The sequence below is a fragment of the Lepidochelys kempii genome, chromosome 5 (genome assembly GCF_965140285.1).
Source record: "Lepidochelys kempii isolate rLepKem1 chromosome 5, rLepKem1.hap1, whole genome shotgun sequence".
In the NCBI taxonomy this organism is placed as follows: domain Eukaryota; kingdom Metazoa; phylum Chordata; order Testudines; family Cheloniidae; genus Lepidochelys; species Lepidochelys kempii.
Window position 1 is genome coordinate 69,280,732 of NC_136384.1, and position 16,794 is coordinate 69,297,525.

At 42.5% G+C, this 16,794-nt stretch overlaps 1 protein-coding gene across 21 annotated transcripts in view; it reads left to right on the forward strand.

The window, feature by feature from the left end:
- FER (FER tyrosine kinase) overlaps window positions 1–16,794 on the forward strand; it is a 432,887-nt gene that overhangs the window by 78,046 nt on the left and 338,047 nt on the right. The window contains exon 1 of one of the 21 annotated variants that reach the window (XM_073344652.2): window positions 13,201–13,350. The exons of the other annotated variants lie outside the window; for them this stretch is intronic. The gene's annotated coding sequence lies outside the window, so the exon portion shown is untranslated. Of the gene's footprint in view, window positions 1–13,200; window positions 13,351–16,794 lie in introns of those variants that run through there. 21 annotated transcript variants of the gene reach the window in all.

The following is a 16,794-nucleotide window of genomic DNA, read 5'->3' on the forward strand; positions in this document are numbered from 1 at the left end:
ATGTTGAATAAGAATAGGGAGGGAGATGATCTCTGTATTGCACACAAAATAGCTGTTAAAAAAACATTATTAAGGTTGCAAAGTTGAGACCTCAAGTTTGGAAATGCCAGAATTAAAGTTACCTGCAAAACCTTAGGTAAGCCCCCTTGTGCTGTTTACATTATGACACAGTCTTTATTTCTATTGTTCTTGTTCTTGTTATTTATTTGTGTGAGTAGAGTGACTGGGAGTTGTAGTCATGGATCAGGACCCGATCATACAAGGGACTGATATTTTTCCGCAGACCCCTGCCTCATTCAGGCTATAGGGTTGACTGTGCTCACTTAAAGAGCAGCTATTCTATATTTTGTTTTGTCTCCACTGTTCAATGTGTGGTGTACAATATTTACTGCATGCTATTCAAAGTGTACTCTGAAGGCAGAATTATTAATTTCCTCATGACATTTTCTGTGGCGCTTATCTCTACACTATCTGGGTGCTCCAGAAACCATCAATTTTCCTAACATTCCTGTGAGGTTTCGGGGTGTGTGTGTGTGTGTGTGTGTGTGTGTGTGTGTGTATAATCACCATTTTATAGATAGGAAACTGAGGCATAGAGACATTAAGTAAAAAGTTTCCACTAATTCTGGATGCCAGTTTTGAGATACCTAGGACCTTAGAAGTCTGAGAGACAACAGTCTCTTTTATGACATAACCCCGATCTATATCCAGTGTTGGTCCATCCTGTGTATTGAATGAGGCAGGGGTCCTACGAAAAAATAGTTTATGTAATTAGAGACTGTTATAATAATGCGTGCACACAAGGGGGCTGAATTAAAGTTGCCTATACATCAGGGGTGGGCAAACTACGGCCCAGGAGCCGCATTCGGCCCTTCAGATGTTTTAATACAGCCCTCGATCTCCTGCTGGGGAGCATGTGGTCTGGGGCTTGCTCCACTCCAGCCAGGGAGCGAGGTCGGGGGCTTGCCCTGCTCCGTGCATGGCATGGCTCCACGCCGCTCCCAGAAGCAGTGGCATGTCCATCTTCTGGCTCCTACATGTAGGGGCAGCCAGGGAACTCTGCACACTGCCTCTGCCCCAAGAGCCGCCCCCACAGCTTCCATTGGCCGGGAACTGCGGCCAAAGGGAGCTGCAGGGGCGGCACCTGCAGACAGGGCAGTGTGCGGAGCCGCCTGGCCGCACCTCCACATAGGAGCTGGAGGGTGGCCATGCCGCTGCTTCCGGGAGATGCTTGAGGTAAGTGCTGCCTGGAGCCTGCACCCCTGATCCCCTCTTGTGCCCCAACCCACTGCTCCAGACCTGATCACCCTCCTGCACCCAAAACCCCTCATCCCCAGCCCAACCCCAGAGCATGCACTCCCAACTGGAGCCCTCACACCCTCTCCTTGCATCCTAACCCTCTGCTCGGAGCCCCATCCCGCACCCTGAACTCCTCATTTCTGGCTGTATTCCAGAGCCCACACCCCCCAGCCAGAGCCCTCACCCCCTCCCACACTCCAATTTCGTGAGCATTCATGGCCCGCCATACAATTTCCATACCCAGATGTGGCCCTTGGACCAAAAGTTTTGCCCACCCCTGCTGTATATTCTAGTATTTCTGGGATTTTTTAGCTACTAGACTTTGCAACTTTACAAATAGGGGACTGTGTGGGTGTGTAAAATTTCCTGAGTTTAAAAAAAAGCGAACAGTAAAAACAAGTGTTGAATAACATCATTTAATAACATATTGTCATGATTATGGCCCTCCCAATTTCACAGTCCGTTTTGGTCAATTTCACCATCATAGGAATTTAAAAATAATAAATTTCATGATTTCAGGTATTTAAATATGAAATTTCATGGTTTTGTAATTGTAGGGGTCCTGACCCAAAAAGGAGTTGGGGGTGGGGTGGCGGGGTCACAAGGCTATTGTAGGGGGGGAGTTCTGGTACTGCGACCCTTACTTCTGTGCTGCTGCTGGCGGTGATGCTGTCTTCGGAGCTGGGCAGCTGGAGAGTGGCGGCTGCTGGCCAGGAGCCCAGATCTGAGGGCAGAACCGCTGCCAGCAGCAGCATAGAAGTAAGAATGGCATGGTATGGTATTGCCACCCTTACTTCTGTGCTACTCCTGCAGAGCTGGGCCCTCAGTATGCAGCAGCCGCTCTCTGGCTGCCCAATTCTGAAGGCAGCAGAGCAGAAGGTAAGACAGATTTCTGTTACCAATCTGCCTGAGGCGTCAGGTGATCAGGCTGAGGCCACAGGATTGTTATGGGAGGAGATTAAGGAGCACACCAAGGGTCTAAGTTTTAAAGCTTTATTAATAAAATAAAATAAAATAACAGCGGTGAGTGCTGGGAACGCTCCCTCGTCACTCAGAGAAAGGAAGAACGCGTTAGTGCCCCAGCCCTAACCCACTTTCATACTCACATGCATGACCTGAGGCTGGCCAAGCCTGGGTGTAATGTCAGAAGAAGAGGGAGAAGAGTGCACAAGAGTTTTGTCTTGTGCACAATCTGTCCAGGGTCTGCTGTTGATCTCCAACTTGCTTCGGTTCTCAGGAGGGTTTTAAGTCCTGGATTCTTTTGGGGGCGTTTCATTCAGGGACCTCTGTTCCCCATGCTCTTTGTACCGGTCCAAACCGGCTTTCTGTGGCCTCCTCAGCTTTCCCAAAACACACTGGCTCCAGGGATGTGAGACTTTGTTTCCCCCCTCGCAGGCCTTCGCCGTCTCACTAGTTTTTGCAATCTCTACAGTCCTGTTTAGCTTAGTTCTCCTTTCTCATGGCTGACTGGGGTTGGGTAAGATATGAACGCAGCTGCAGACTTCTTGTTGAGTGCTTTGACCTTGGATTGGGGCCAGCATCTTACCTTTGGACTGAGCTAGCCGAAGCGTCAAGTTACCCCGTTCTCTGCTCTCTTCCTCCCTCTTTGGCCTCTTGCATCCTGCAAAGGAATCTTCCACTCCACACTCACACCTTTAACCCTTCCCTGTTGCCTATGCCTGCAACAGTGTTAGCAACATACAATGCTGATCTGCCTCCCCAGGAGACACATCCTGAGGGAGGGGGCCATTGGGTTTTGACAGTGGTATTGCCACCTTTCCTTCTGCACTGCTGCTGGCGGGGCGCTGCCTTCAAAGCTGGGTGCTTGGCCAACAGTCCTGGCTCTCCTGCTGGCCAGCTCGGAAGGCAGTACAAAAGTAAGGGGTGGCAATACCGCATCCCCCCTAAAATAAGCCTGTGACACCCCCCTGCCCCTGCAACTCCCTTTTGGGTCAGGACCCCCAATTTGAGAAATGCTGGTCTCCCCTTTGAAATCTGTATAGTATAGGGTAAAAGTACACAAAAGACCAAATTTCATAGAGGGTGACCAGATTTCAGCGTCTGTGATGTGTTTTTCATGGTTGTGAATTTGGTAGGGCCCTCATCGTGATTCACAGCAGGGTTGGATCCTTTAGATACACTGCGTAGATCTCTGGCCCTTGCTCTAAGGGAGTAACTGGTAGCAGAGGTGGTTGTCACCCTCCATGTGGACCATCAGTAGATGGGGCCGAGACAGACACTTCACGAGGTCCTTTCAGAGATATTTGCTGACAGCAGACAAACGGTGAGATTCAAGGCTCTGAAAGATATTGTGCTGTAGTGGGCATAGACTCTTATGTCCTTTCCCCCCCCCCAAGCTTGACTTCTTATATCCCATTCCTTTTTACCCTTTAACCTGTCCCAGTCCTGTCTGTTCCCACCCATGCCTCGTTGTTTCAGTCTCATCTTCTTTCTTCGCTCAGTTCCACTCTCCAGTTATCAGGCTTCTTATACCAGTTTAAGTCTCCTTGACCAACTAGTCCCAACTTCTTCCTTCTGCCTCCCATCTCCCCGTCTCCTTCTTCCACAATGCCAGCCTGCCCTTTCCCAGCCCTGGGGCTTCACCTGTTGTCCGTTCTGAATTTGAATCTGACAGCTTCCTCTTCTACACTGCCTGCGTGCCAGCATGGAGGTCATTGAGGGCACAGTTCCAGTGCCTGGCCTGGCCCCAGCTGGGAGCAGCCATTATAGGGAAAGTCTGGCTTCATCTTTGGAACTGGAGCATACTCAGTTCTGTTGGAATGGTGCATGTGCAGTCTGGTCTTCGCTATGAGCTGTGAGAGGCGTGAGCATGCTCAGTGAGGATGGAATCTTTGGAAATCTTAGTAGCTAACATTTAAGAAGTCTCTACTGAGCATGTGCCAGCTGCAGCTTGTTAAAAAGGTTTATAACTTAGCTAAATTTAGGCAGAATTTCATAGCAACAGCAAAAGGTACAACCTTGATAAAAAGCCCTCCTCCTGCCAAATTTTAAGTTCCTCCCTCAAAGCATAGGGGTGCTAGGGTTGTTCAAAGTAAAGGTCTCAATTTTTTTTTAAATGGGCAAAACAACATATATTTACCTAGCTTTATTCTTTAAAACAACTGAACTGTTTTGGCTGAAATTTTAAAAAATCAGCCTCGGTTAGGCACCTGACATGGAAAATTTCAATCCAAATAGTTAGTCTGGTAAACTTATAAGCAACTGAAATAGGATCTTATAATTGGAAGGGTCAGGTATCTAGTACTAGGTAGTGCTATCAGCCCTGAATCTAATACTAGACTGGTAAGATGACTTGTGGAATATGGTGTCCAGTTCTGATGTCCCCTCTTCAAAGAGGGTGTTGATAAAGTGGAGAGAAGTAGGAGAAGAGTTGCAGGAATAACTTGAGGGCTGGAAAATGTCTTACATGTAGAGACCCAAGAAGCTCAGTCTGTTTTGTTTATCACAGGGAAAATTAAGTGGTGATTTGATCACTGTCTAGAATTACCTGTATGAGGAGGGTCAACAGATGATAGAGGGATTTCTAATCTAGAAGGTAAAGGCATTATAAAATCAGTGAAGTTATAGCTTAACAAAGTTAAACCAGAAATAAGGTGCAACTTCTTAATAATAAAAGGTAATGAACTATAGCAAGTTGTTGATTCTCCCTCAGTTAAACAGTTGAAATCAAGACTGGATGTCTTGCTAAAAGAGATGCTTTAGTTTCGACTAAATCTTATTGGGTTCCATGCAAGAATTACTTGGTGAAAGGCTTATGTTACGTAGGAGTGCAACCTAGATGATCATATTGGTCCATTCTGGCCTTAAAATGTATCACTTGAGAGTAAGGGTCAACACTGGTCTATTCCTTTGCCGAAATGGGGCCATAGTTTGATGATTCCTGGGATATTTTGGATGAAATGTAAAGAATATGATGCTATTAGACTGTCTTCTAGAATTGAAATCCACAACTGTGTCAGCCGGAAAGAGGTGTTAGACAAAAATCCCCCAAAATTGTTTTGCTATGATTTACTGAGGAAAACTGTGTAAACTTTCCCTGCCATTCTGCAGCAGCAGTCGGTCAACTAATACTTTTCCTAGAACTGTACACTAGCCTGCTGTGCTGACATTGATGCTGCTGAGTAGCAGAGTAAATAAAATGAGACATGTTAGCTTATGCTGTTTTATAGAAGCACATCAAAATTAGGGCTGTCAAGTGATTAAAAAATCGTGATTAATCATGAGATTAAACAATAATAGGATACCGTTTATTTAAATGTTTTCTACATTTTCAAATATATTGATTGCAGTTACAACACATAATACAAAGTATACAGTACTCACTTTATATTTTTGATTACAAGTATTTTCACTGTAATAAAACAAAAGAAATAGCATTTTTCAATACACCTAATACAAGTACTGTAATGCAATCAATTTATCATGAAAGTTGAACTTACAAATGTAGAATTACGTACAAAAAAACTGCATTAAAAATAAAACCATGTAAAATTTTAGTCTGCAAGTCCACTCAGTCCTATTTCTTGTTCAGCCAATCGCTCAGACAAACAAGTTTGTTTACATTTAAAGGAGATGATGCTGCTTGCTTCTTCTTTATAAAGTCACCTGAAAGTGAGAGCAGGCATTCTCATGGCACTGTTGTAGCTGGCATCGCAAGATATTTCCATGCCAGATGCACTAAAGATTCATGTCCTTATATGTTTCACCACTGTGCTAAGGGACATGTCCATGCTGATGATGGGTTCTGCTCGATAACAATCCAAAGCAGTACAGACTGATGTATGCTCATTTTCATTATCTGAGTCAGATGCCACCAGCAGAAGGTTGATTTCCTTTTGTCGTGGTTTGAGTTCTGTAGTTTCCTCATTGGAGTGTTGCTCTTTAAAGACTTCTGAAAGCATGCTCCTAACCTTGTCCCTCTCAGATTTTGGATGGCATTTCAGATTCTTAAACCTTGGGTCGAGTGCTGTAGCTATCTTTAGAAATCTCACATTGGTACTTGCTTTGCGTTTTGTTAAATCTTCAGTGCAAGTGTTCTTAAAAGGAACAACATGTGCTGGGTCATCATCCAAGACTGCTATGAACATGAAATATGTGGCAGAATGCAGGTAAAACAGAGCATGGGGCATACAATTCTCCCCCAAGGAGTTCAGTCACAAATTTAATTAACACATTTTTTTTGGCGAGTTTCATCGGCATGGAAGAATGTCCTGTGGAATGGTGGCCGAAGCATAAAGGGGCATACGAATGTTTAGCATATCTGGTACTTAAAAACATTGTAATGCCAGCTACAAAAGTGCCATGCAAATGCCTGTTCGCACTATCTGGTGACATTGTAAATAGGAAGAGGGCAGCATTATCTCCTGTAAATGTACACAAACTTGTTTGTCTTAGCTGTTGGCTGAGCAAGAAGTAGGACTAAGTGGAATTGTAGTCTCTCACGTTTTACATTGTTTTGTTTTTGAGTGCAGTTATTTAACAAAAAAAAATCTCCATTTTAAGTTGCACTTTCACGACAAAGCGATTGCACTACAATACTTGCATGATGTGAATTGAAAAATAGTATTTCTTTTATCATTTTTACAGTGCAAATATTTCTAATAAAAATATACACTTCGGTTTCAGTTACAACACAGAATAGAATATATATGAAAATGTAGAAAAACACCAAAATATTTAATAAATTTCAGTTGGTATTCTATTGTTTAACAGTGCAATTAAAACTGCAATTAATCGCGATTTTTTAAAATTCACGATTAATTTTTTTGAGTTAATCATGTGAGTTAACTGTGATTAATCGACAGCCCTAATCAAAATTAAATGTTCGTCAAGAAGCGGATAAATTTGGCAGGAAAAATGGGTTTATTTTCAAAGCTTCTAAATTAGAAAATTTTTTTTTGAAAACTATGAAAGAGTTGTTGAATTTAAAAATGTTACCTGATTAGAGGTTGAATTTTTTTTTTATTGCATGGGTAACTTGATCTGCTTCCACTGAATTTTGCCATTTCCTCAAATATTACTGTTGCTGTTGCATTGAAATTCAATTGAGATTAATAATATGCTTTCAGTGGTTTCTGACAGTTTTGTCTTTCCTCTTATTACGATACACTACTTTTTAAAAGCAGCCAAATAGGTGTGTGGTGAATATTAAAGGACAGAAATAATATATTTACACCTCCAAGCATCTTTTTCAGATTTAGATTTTTTTCAATTTATACGTTTAAACTATACGTTTACTATACTATACGTTTAAAGTTAGTCTGCAAAACATGCTTCAAAACATTATCTTGTTTTAATGAAGGTTTTTATGTTTTATGCAGTTAAAATATGAAATATTTGTTTTTATTTGAGTTAGCTGTAACTTTTTTTTTTTATTTTTTGAAAGAACATGTTTTGTGGTAGACTCTTGTATTGGTAATTTCTGCATAAAGTCAATGTTTGACTACCTTGGAACATATTTTTGTGACTGAACGGAAACCAGAAAAAACCTGTACTGTATAGGCAGAAAATGCATTCTTTCTGAAATCTGTATCTTACTCTGTTGGTTCAAATCTGTGGAGTCATTGGAACATAAAGATTGTTGTAGGAGATGTCTCCAGACCAGTTGCTGTGCTCTGGTAATGACCATTATATGATGACTCAGAAGAAAGTGAAAATATCTGTAATGCACCTAGTGAATTGTGCAATGCTTTACAGATTGGAAAAGTCCTTTCCTAGATCCTGAGGTTGATGAAATCTAATACTTCAGGACATAAACTTAGTACCTAGATATCTTAAATTTTGTGGCTCCATATCATAGCGACTACAGAAACATAAGGTATGTTTTTGTTAAGAAGGAAACTATTGCAGAAAAATTAATGAAATTAGATGATTGTCCTGGTTGTCCTTGGAAGGGCTTAGTGTGTCCACGTAGCAGTGTTACCCTCAATCGTTAGTTTGGTGCATCCACATGCAGCACCTCTTATATCCATGGTTCTGGGACTCCTGAAGGACTCATAACATAATTCCCTGAACTGGTGCTGGAAGCCAGGTCTTTTAGGTTAATTCTAAACATGAGGCCCTGCATTATGGGATGGAATTAGGAGGACTGGGTAAGTTGGCATAGGTTCTCTCTTTGGCTTCGCATCCATATTGTGAAGATGATGCTATAGACTTCACTAGGTTAGCTGCAGCTCAGCTGAACAACTCATCCCAAGCACTGTAACCAGTGGATATTACCAGTGTTTATTGTATTATAGTTCTTCAGTATGGACCCAAGTTATTGTACAGGCATTACAAACTCAAGGTGTTTCAGCCTTTGGTTTGTTGCCTTTTTGACTTAAGTAGAGAGAGACCTAGAAATCACAGGAAATTAGATATGGAAAAGGTTATCTACACCCCCATATCAATTCATTCTTGAAGTGCATTTTCTAACGTGTTTAAAAAAAAAAAATCCGAGTAATCTGGCTTCCATCATACCCCTTGAAAATGTACACTTTATTAGCTTTCAAGATATTAGCCAGTTGTTCAGATCCAGCCTCAAAGTGTCCTAATGACCAGCTGTGGCATGGAAATCCAGTGGCAGAAGGAAATGCCTCAAATATATAACCCTTTAATCATAAAAAGAAAAGGAGTACTTGTAGCACCTGAGAGACTAACAAATTTATTTGAGCATAAGCTTTCGTGAGCTACTGCTCACTTCATCGGATGCATTCAGTGGAAAATACAGTGGGGAGATTTATATACACAGAGAACATGAAACAATGGGTGTTACCATACACACTGTAACCAGAGTGATCACTTAAGGTGAGCTATTACCAGCAGGAGAGCAGGAAGCCTTTTGTTGTGATAATCAAGGTGGGCTATTTCCAGCAGTTGACAAGAACATCTGAGGAACCGTGGGGGGTGGTGGGGAGAAATAATCATGGGGAAATAGTTTTACTTTGTGTAATGACCCATCTACTCCCAGTCTCTATTCAAGCCTAACTTAATTGTATCCAGTTTGCAAATTAATTCCAATTCAGCAGTCTCTCGTTGGAGTCTGTTTTTGAAGTTTTTTTTGTTGAAGAATTGCAACTTTTAGATTGACAGAGCCAGGAGAGTACCCAGAAGTCACCTACTATAGGACAGGCCCAACAACGAAAATAACAGAATGCCACTAGCCATCACCTTCAGCCCCCAACTAAAACTTCTCCAACGCATCGTCAAGGATCTACAACCTATCCTGAGGGACGACCCATCACTCTCACAGATCTTGGGAGACAGGCCAGTCCTTGCTTACAGACAGCCCCCCAACCTGAAGCAAATACTCACCAGCAACCACACAACAGAACCACTAACCCAGGAACCTATCCTTGCAACAAAGCCCGTTGCCAACTGTGTCCACATATCTATTCAGGGGACACCATCATAGGGCCTAATAACATCAGCCACACTGTCAGAGGCTTGTTCACCTGCACATCTACCAGTGTGATATATGCCATCATGTGCCAGCAATGCCCCTCTGCCATGTACATTGTTCAAACTGGACAGTCTCTACATAAAAGAATAAATGGACACAAATCAGACATCAAGAATTATAACATTCAAAAACCAGTCGGAGAACACTTCAATCTCTCTGGTCACTCGATTACAGACCTAAAGTTTGCAATATTACAACAAAAAACCTTCAAAAACACACTCCAACGAGAGACTGCTGAATTGGAATTAATTTGCAAACTGGATACAATTAACTTAGGCTTGAATAGAGACTGGGAGTGGATGGATCATTACACAAAGTAAAACTATTTCCCCATGTTTATTTCCCCCCACCCCACTGTTCTTCAGACGTTCTTGTCAACTGCTGGCAATGGCCCACCTTGATTATCACTACAAAAGTTTTTTCCCCCGCTCTCCTGCTGGTAATAGCTCTCCTTAGGTGATCACTCTGGTTACAGTGTGTATGGAAACACACATTGTTTCATGTTCTCTGTGCATATAAATTTCCCCACTGTATTTTCCATTGAATGCATCCGATGACGTGAGCTATAGCTCACGAAAGCTTATGCTCAAATAAATTTGTTAGTCTCTAAGGTGCCGCAAGTACTCCTTTTCTTTTTGCTAATACAGACTAACACAGCTGCTACTCTGAAACCTTTAATCATAATCCCTTGTTCTTGGGATGAAGCAACCAAAATTAGACCTATTACATTAGATAATAAAGTACCATTGTTTTATATAAAGATTTCTTACATACACTACATATATAAATAGTTTCAGTATTGTTTCTCTGTCTTTTTAATGTACCAGGATGTTGCTTATTTTAACTGCTGTTACACACTGGGAAGACAGTCAGATCCTGTAAGTTCCGAACCTCGGAAATTTGAGGCATTTCAGTTACTTTTGTCTTATTATCACTATTGTCTGTTGCAGTCATGAAGATATAGTAAATATTCTTACATAGAACTTGAGGAAAACTTTTTATCATGTTTGTTTGGCAGGAACAGTAAAAAAAAAATTCTGTGGGGAACAATTAAATATGCATTTAATGGTTGGCTTGTTTTCTGATTTCTTGTGTGAGAGATTTATAGGTAAGGAGGCAATAAACTCACTCCTGTTTATACTTTACTTGCTGGTTTTTTTTTTTTCAGAGTAACAGCCGTGTTAGTCTGTATTCGCAAAAAGAAAAGGAGTACTTGTGGCACCTTAGAGACTAACCAATTTATTTGAGCATGAGCTTTCGTGAGCTGCAGCTCACTTCATCGGATGCATACTGTGGAAACTGCAGAAGACATTATATACACAGAGACCATGAAACAATACCTCCTCCCACCCCACTCTCCTGCTGGTAATAGCTTATCTAAAGTGATCATCAAGTTGGGCCATTTCCAGCTCAAATCCAGGTTTTCTCACCCTCTGCCCACCCCCACACAAACTCACTCTTCTGCTGGTAAGAGCCCATCCAAAGTGACCACTCTCCTCACAATGTGTATGAAAATCAAGGTGGGCCATTTCCAGCACAAATCCAGGTTTTCTCACCCCCCCACCCCCTTTTTTTCAAAAAAACACACACACAAAAACTCTCTCTCCTGCTGGTAATAGCTTATCCAAAGCGACCACTCTCCCTACAATGTGCATGATAAGGTGGGCCATCTCCAGCACAAATCCAGGTTCTTCCCCCCCCCCCCCCCCAACTCACTCTCCTGCTGGCAATAGCTCATCCAAACTGACCACTCTCCTTACAATGTGCATGATAATCAAGGTGGGCCATTTCCAGCATAAATCCAAGTTTAACTAGAACGTCGGGGGGGTGGGGGGGATAGAAAAAAACAAGGGGAAATAGGCTACCTTGCATAATGACTTAGCCACTCCCAGTCTCTATTTAAGCCTAAATTAATAGTGTCCAATTTGCAAATGAATTCCAATTCAGCAGTTTCTCGCTGGAGTCTGGATTTGAAGTTTTTTTGTTGTAAGGTAGCGACCTTCATGTCTGTAATCGCGTGACCAGAGAGATTGAAGTGTTCTCCGACTGGTTTATGAATGTTATAATTCTTGACGTCTGATTTGTGTCCATTTATTCTTTTACATAGAGACTGTCCAGTTTGACCAATGTACATGGCAGAGGGGCATTGCTGGCACATGATGGCATATATCACATTGGTGGATGTGCAGGTGAATGAGCCTCTGATAGTGTGGCTGATGTTATTAGGCCCTGTGATGGTGTCCCCTGAATAGATATGTGGGCACAGCTGGCAACGGGCTTTGTTGCAAGGATAGGTTCCTGGGTTAGTGGTTCTGTTGTGTGGTATGTGGTTGCTGGTGAGTATTTGCTTCAGGTTGGGGGGCTGTCTGTAGGCAAGGACTGGCCTGTCTCCCAAGATTTGTGAGAGTGTTGGGTCATCCTTCAGGATAGGTTGTAGATCCTTAATAATGCGTTGGAGGGGTTTTAGTTGGGGGCTGAAGGTGACGGCTAGTGGCGTTCTGTTATTTTCTTTGTTAGGCCTGTCCTGTAGTAGGTGACTTGTGGGAACTCTTCTGGCTCTATCAATCTGTTTCTTCACTTCCGCAGGTGGGTATTGTATTTGTAAGAATGCTTGATAGAGATCTTGTAGGTGTTTGTCTCTGTCTGAGGGGTTGGAGCAAATGCGATTGTATCGCAGAGCTTGGCTGTAGACGATGTGAATTGGAATTCATTTGTAAATTGGACACTTAATTTAGGCTTAAATAGAGATTGGGAGTGGCTAAGTCATTATGCAAGGTAGCCTATTTCCCCTTGTTTTTTTCTATCCCCCCCAACCCCCCGACGTTCTGGTTAAACTTGGATTTATGCTGGAAATGGCCCACCTTAATTATCATGCACATTGTAAGGAGAGTGATCAGTTTGGATGAGCTATTGCCAGCAGGAGAGTGAGTTTGTGGGGGTGTGTGTGTGAGAAAACCTGTATTTGTGCTGGAAATGGCCCACCTTGATTTTCATACACATTGTGAGGAGAGTGGTCACTTTGGATAAGCTATTACCAGCAGGAGAGTGAGTTTGTGTGTGTGGTTTTTGGAGGGGGGTGGGGGGGTGAGAGAACCTGGATTTGTGCTGGAAATGGCCCACCTTGATTATCATACACATTTTAAAGAGAGTGGTCACTTTGGATGGGCTATTACCAGCAGGAAGGTGAGTTTGTGTGGGGTGGGGGGGAGGGTGAGAGAAACTGGATTTGTGCTGGAAATGGCCCAACTTGATGATCACTTTAGATAAGCTATTACCAGCAGGAGAGTGGGGTGGGAGGAGGTATTGTTTCATGGTCTCTGTGTATATAATGTCTTCTGCAGTTTCCACAGTATGCATCCGATGAAGTGAGCTGTAGCTCACGAAAGCTCGTGCTCAAATTGGTTAGTCTCTAAGGTGCCACAAGTACTCCTTTTCTTTTTGTTTTTTTTTTGTTGGCCTAGTGAAAGTGATGTCAATTAAACTGCAGTGCTCTTGCATTTTTTTATTTTATATCTAACTGCAGAATCTTGATGATGGAGGCTGATCAGTAACTTCCACAGAGTTCACCCCTTGTCACCAACTTTTATAAGGTTTACGGTTCTAGTTCAGTTAAGATTGTTTGGATGTGATTTGCTTTGTATATCAGTAAAAAATATTTTTTTTAAAGTCTCTTGAGTTCTGTCCTTGTGGAAGCCCAGTGAAGCTGAACTCAACTTGGGAACCAAATGTGTTTAAAACACAGTGCCTCTTTGGGTCATGTACTAGCATTTTCTCAGGAGAATATATGAATTGTCAAAGAGATAAATTATATAGTATCACTTAGATGTGCATAACACTTTACAAAAGACTTAGTTTAAACAGATTCCTATGCCAAGGAGCTTCTAGGATAAATTGAATGGCTGTAGTACAATTACAAAATGAGGCACAGGGTTGACTATGACTTTGTTCTCAACCAATGGTGGAAAGCTAGGTGAAATAAGTGAATTATAAAGAGAAATTTGAAAATGGAGATAAAGGATTTTAGGCACTTGGGAATCAGGAGATTTCTCTCAAAGGTGGGAAGCAGTGTGGAAAAACATAGCATATGAGAAGGAACAATCTTTTCTCAAGAGAGTACTGTTAGTTATAGAGGACCCTCTTCAGGTTTTGGGATTCATGTTCCCTTGAATAAGTCTAACTTAACATGCTTAGGATAATATTAAAAAACAAAACGGCCTAAAATATTTTTGACACAAACTTTTGATTTTATTTGAAACTAACGAGAGAAAGCCGTACACTTTTGCACTAAGGTTAAAAGAACACCAAATGAGAAATTGCATTTTTTCCTGACTTTTGTATTTGAAATAGTTTAAGATTACCCCTTAAGATCAATATCTGCTTTTCAAAGAACTCTTGTCAGTCCATGCCAACAATGTGATTACAATATACTCCTTGGTCTTGTGTATTAAACAGTGTGAGAGTCTTCACTGGTATAGCATTAATACCTTGTTGTTAGCTTATTTTGTTGAGCTCACCCTAATATTTTTTCAGATTACCCGTATCGTGACACTTGAATCGTCAGTTGCTGGCTCCCATTAGCAAACCTAATACGGAAAAGCATTGCATAATATTTTCAGTTTATTCTAGAAATTATTTCTCTTAGCTACTGCTGCCAATAATTTATTTTTGGGACCCAAGATATCTTAATAATTTTGAGCTAGAGTGCAGTGACTCTATGGAATATGCAAGGGCTGAAAAAAAATGTAATACATGATACGTATACAGTTATTCACACAGAAATAAAGTAGTGTTTTGTAAATGTTATGCTATAAAAAGAACGAATTGCCAGGATATTAGAGAGACAAAGAGCTTGTCTACACTGGCAAGTTTTGTTGATGAAACTAATGTCGACAAGGAAAAATCGACAAAAGGAAAGTTGCCAAAGTGTTTATATTTGCTCCCTCTGACAGATCATGTCCACATTCGGGGCACCTTTGTTGACAGTGAGAGGAATGCACTGTGACCATCTGTTGCTAGGTGTTGTGGGAATGCGGAAATGGAGTGCGGCGCATCCTGGGATGTGCAAAATGTACCATCATGCACCGCTTTGTCTCACCCCTCCAAAGGTTTCTGGCTTCCTTTTGTGCCATTTTTCCAACTGTCAGTCTTTCGTAGTGCCCGCCAGCATCTGCAGCGAGAGAAGATGGGTCCTGCACTTCTCTCCTATGTGCTGTTAGCTGTCGTGAGGACATCGCGCATGGCAGCACAGTTATTCAGAGTTAATCGCAAAGTTAGCAGAGGATGAATTGTAGGCACCTGAGTGTGATATTGACGGTAGCAGCTTATCAGTGCTTTGTGCATTCACAGGGCAGCTGCATAAGGCAGACCGTCACTTTTGGGCTAGGGAAACAAGCACTGATTGGTGGGATTGCATTGTCATGCAGGTGTGGGATGATGACCAATGGGTACAAAACTTTAGGATGTGTAAAGCAACCTTCATGGAGCTATCTTCCGAACTGCAGTGCAAGGACACCAGATTGAGAGCTGCCCTTTCTGTAGAGAAGCGAGTTGCAATCATTGTGTGGAAACTGGTGAATCTAGACTGCTACCGGTCAGTTGCAAATCAATTTGGAGTAGTGAAGTCCACTGCTGCGGCAGGGCAGTAAATCGCATTCTGCTGCATAGGACCATGTCTCTGGGAAATGTGCATGAAATAGCGAATGGCTTTGCAGAGATGGGTTTCCCTAACTGTGGTGGGGCGATTGATGGCGCACACATTCCAATTTTAGCGCCAGACCACCTTGCCTTTGAATCCATCAATAGGAAGGGATACTTCCCCACAGTGTTGCAGATGCTTGTGGATCACTGAGGACGTTTCACGGACATCCGTACAGGCTGGTCTGTAAAGGTGCATGACGCACGCATCTTCAGGAATTGTGGCCTGTACAGAAAGTTGCAGGCGGGTACTTTCTTTCAAGACCATAGTAATCCTGGGAGACCCAGCTTACCCCTTACAGCCCTGGCTCATGAAACTTTACACAGGGCACCTGGACAGCAGTAAGGAGCATTTTAACAACAGGCTGAGCAGATGCATGGTGGTCGAGTGTACCTTTGGCCGTTTGAAAGCTCACTGGAGGTGTCTCAGTGGCTAGACCTTACCGAGAATAATATTCTCGTGGTCATAGCTGCGTGCTGCACTTTGCATAATCTGTGTGAATCTAAGGATGAAATGTTTGCTCAGGTGTAGAGCACTGTGACAGAGCACTTGGTTGCACAGTTTGAACAGCCAGATTCTAGGGCTGTCAGAGGAGCCCAGAGGGCTGCTATTAACATCAGAGAGGCTTTGAGGAACTATTTTGACAATGGGGGCAGTAACACATCTGCTTTGGAGTTGCTTCCCTGGTGCATCCATGTACAATTTTGGGGCCCAATGCTTTAGAAGCCTGTTCCCAGAGTGAATTGATTGCTATATGCTTTTGTAGAACACACAATAAAAACGCTGTACCATTAATACCTTAGCCTTTATTTGTTGTTAAAAAGGGTAAAACCTCACAACTGTGTGTAGCTCCAAGCTGTGAGGGGAGTGGAGTGATGGGGAAACTCAAGAGGGTTGTGAAGTGAAAAGGAATGTGTGGGCATGGAGGGGGGTGGGGGTTGGCAAAGAATTGTGCATCTGCATGTGCTGAAGTGGAGGTTGACCACGGATCTGCACAGTCTGCAGCGGTATCAAAGACTTGAGCATCTCTGTCTGATCCTCCATAACTTTTATCATCTGCTCTGTCACTTGCCTAGCAAAGCAGCATTCTCTTTTCTGTCCTGCCTTTTGGCTTCCCAGCACTCTTTGCGTTCCCTGGTCTGTCTTTCATCGCGCTGCAGCACCTCCCGGAATATATCGTCTTTGCTGCGCCTAAGGTTTTTTGTTATTTGCCAAAGCCGGTCCGCGGGGGTGTGTGGCGTGTTCTTAAAGGTCTGTGCAGAACAGAAGAGGGATTGTTACATTCCAGTGAATGATTGAAACGTTTTAGTAAAAAGGGCATTTTGGTAGTAGAAATCAC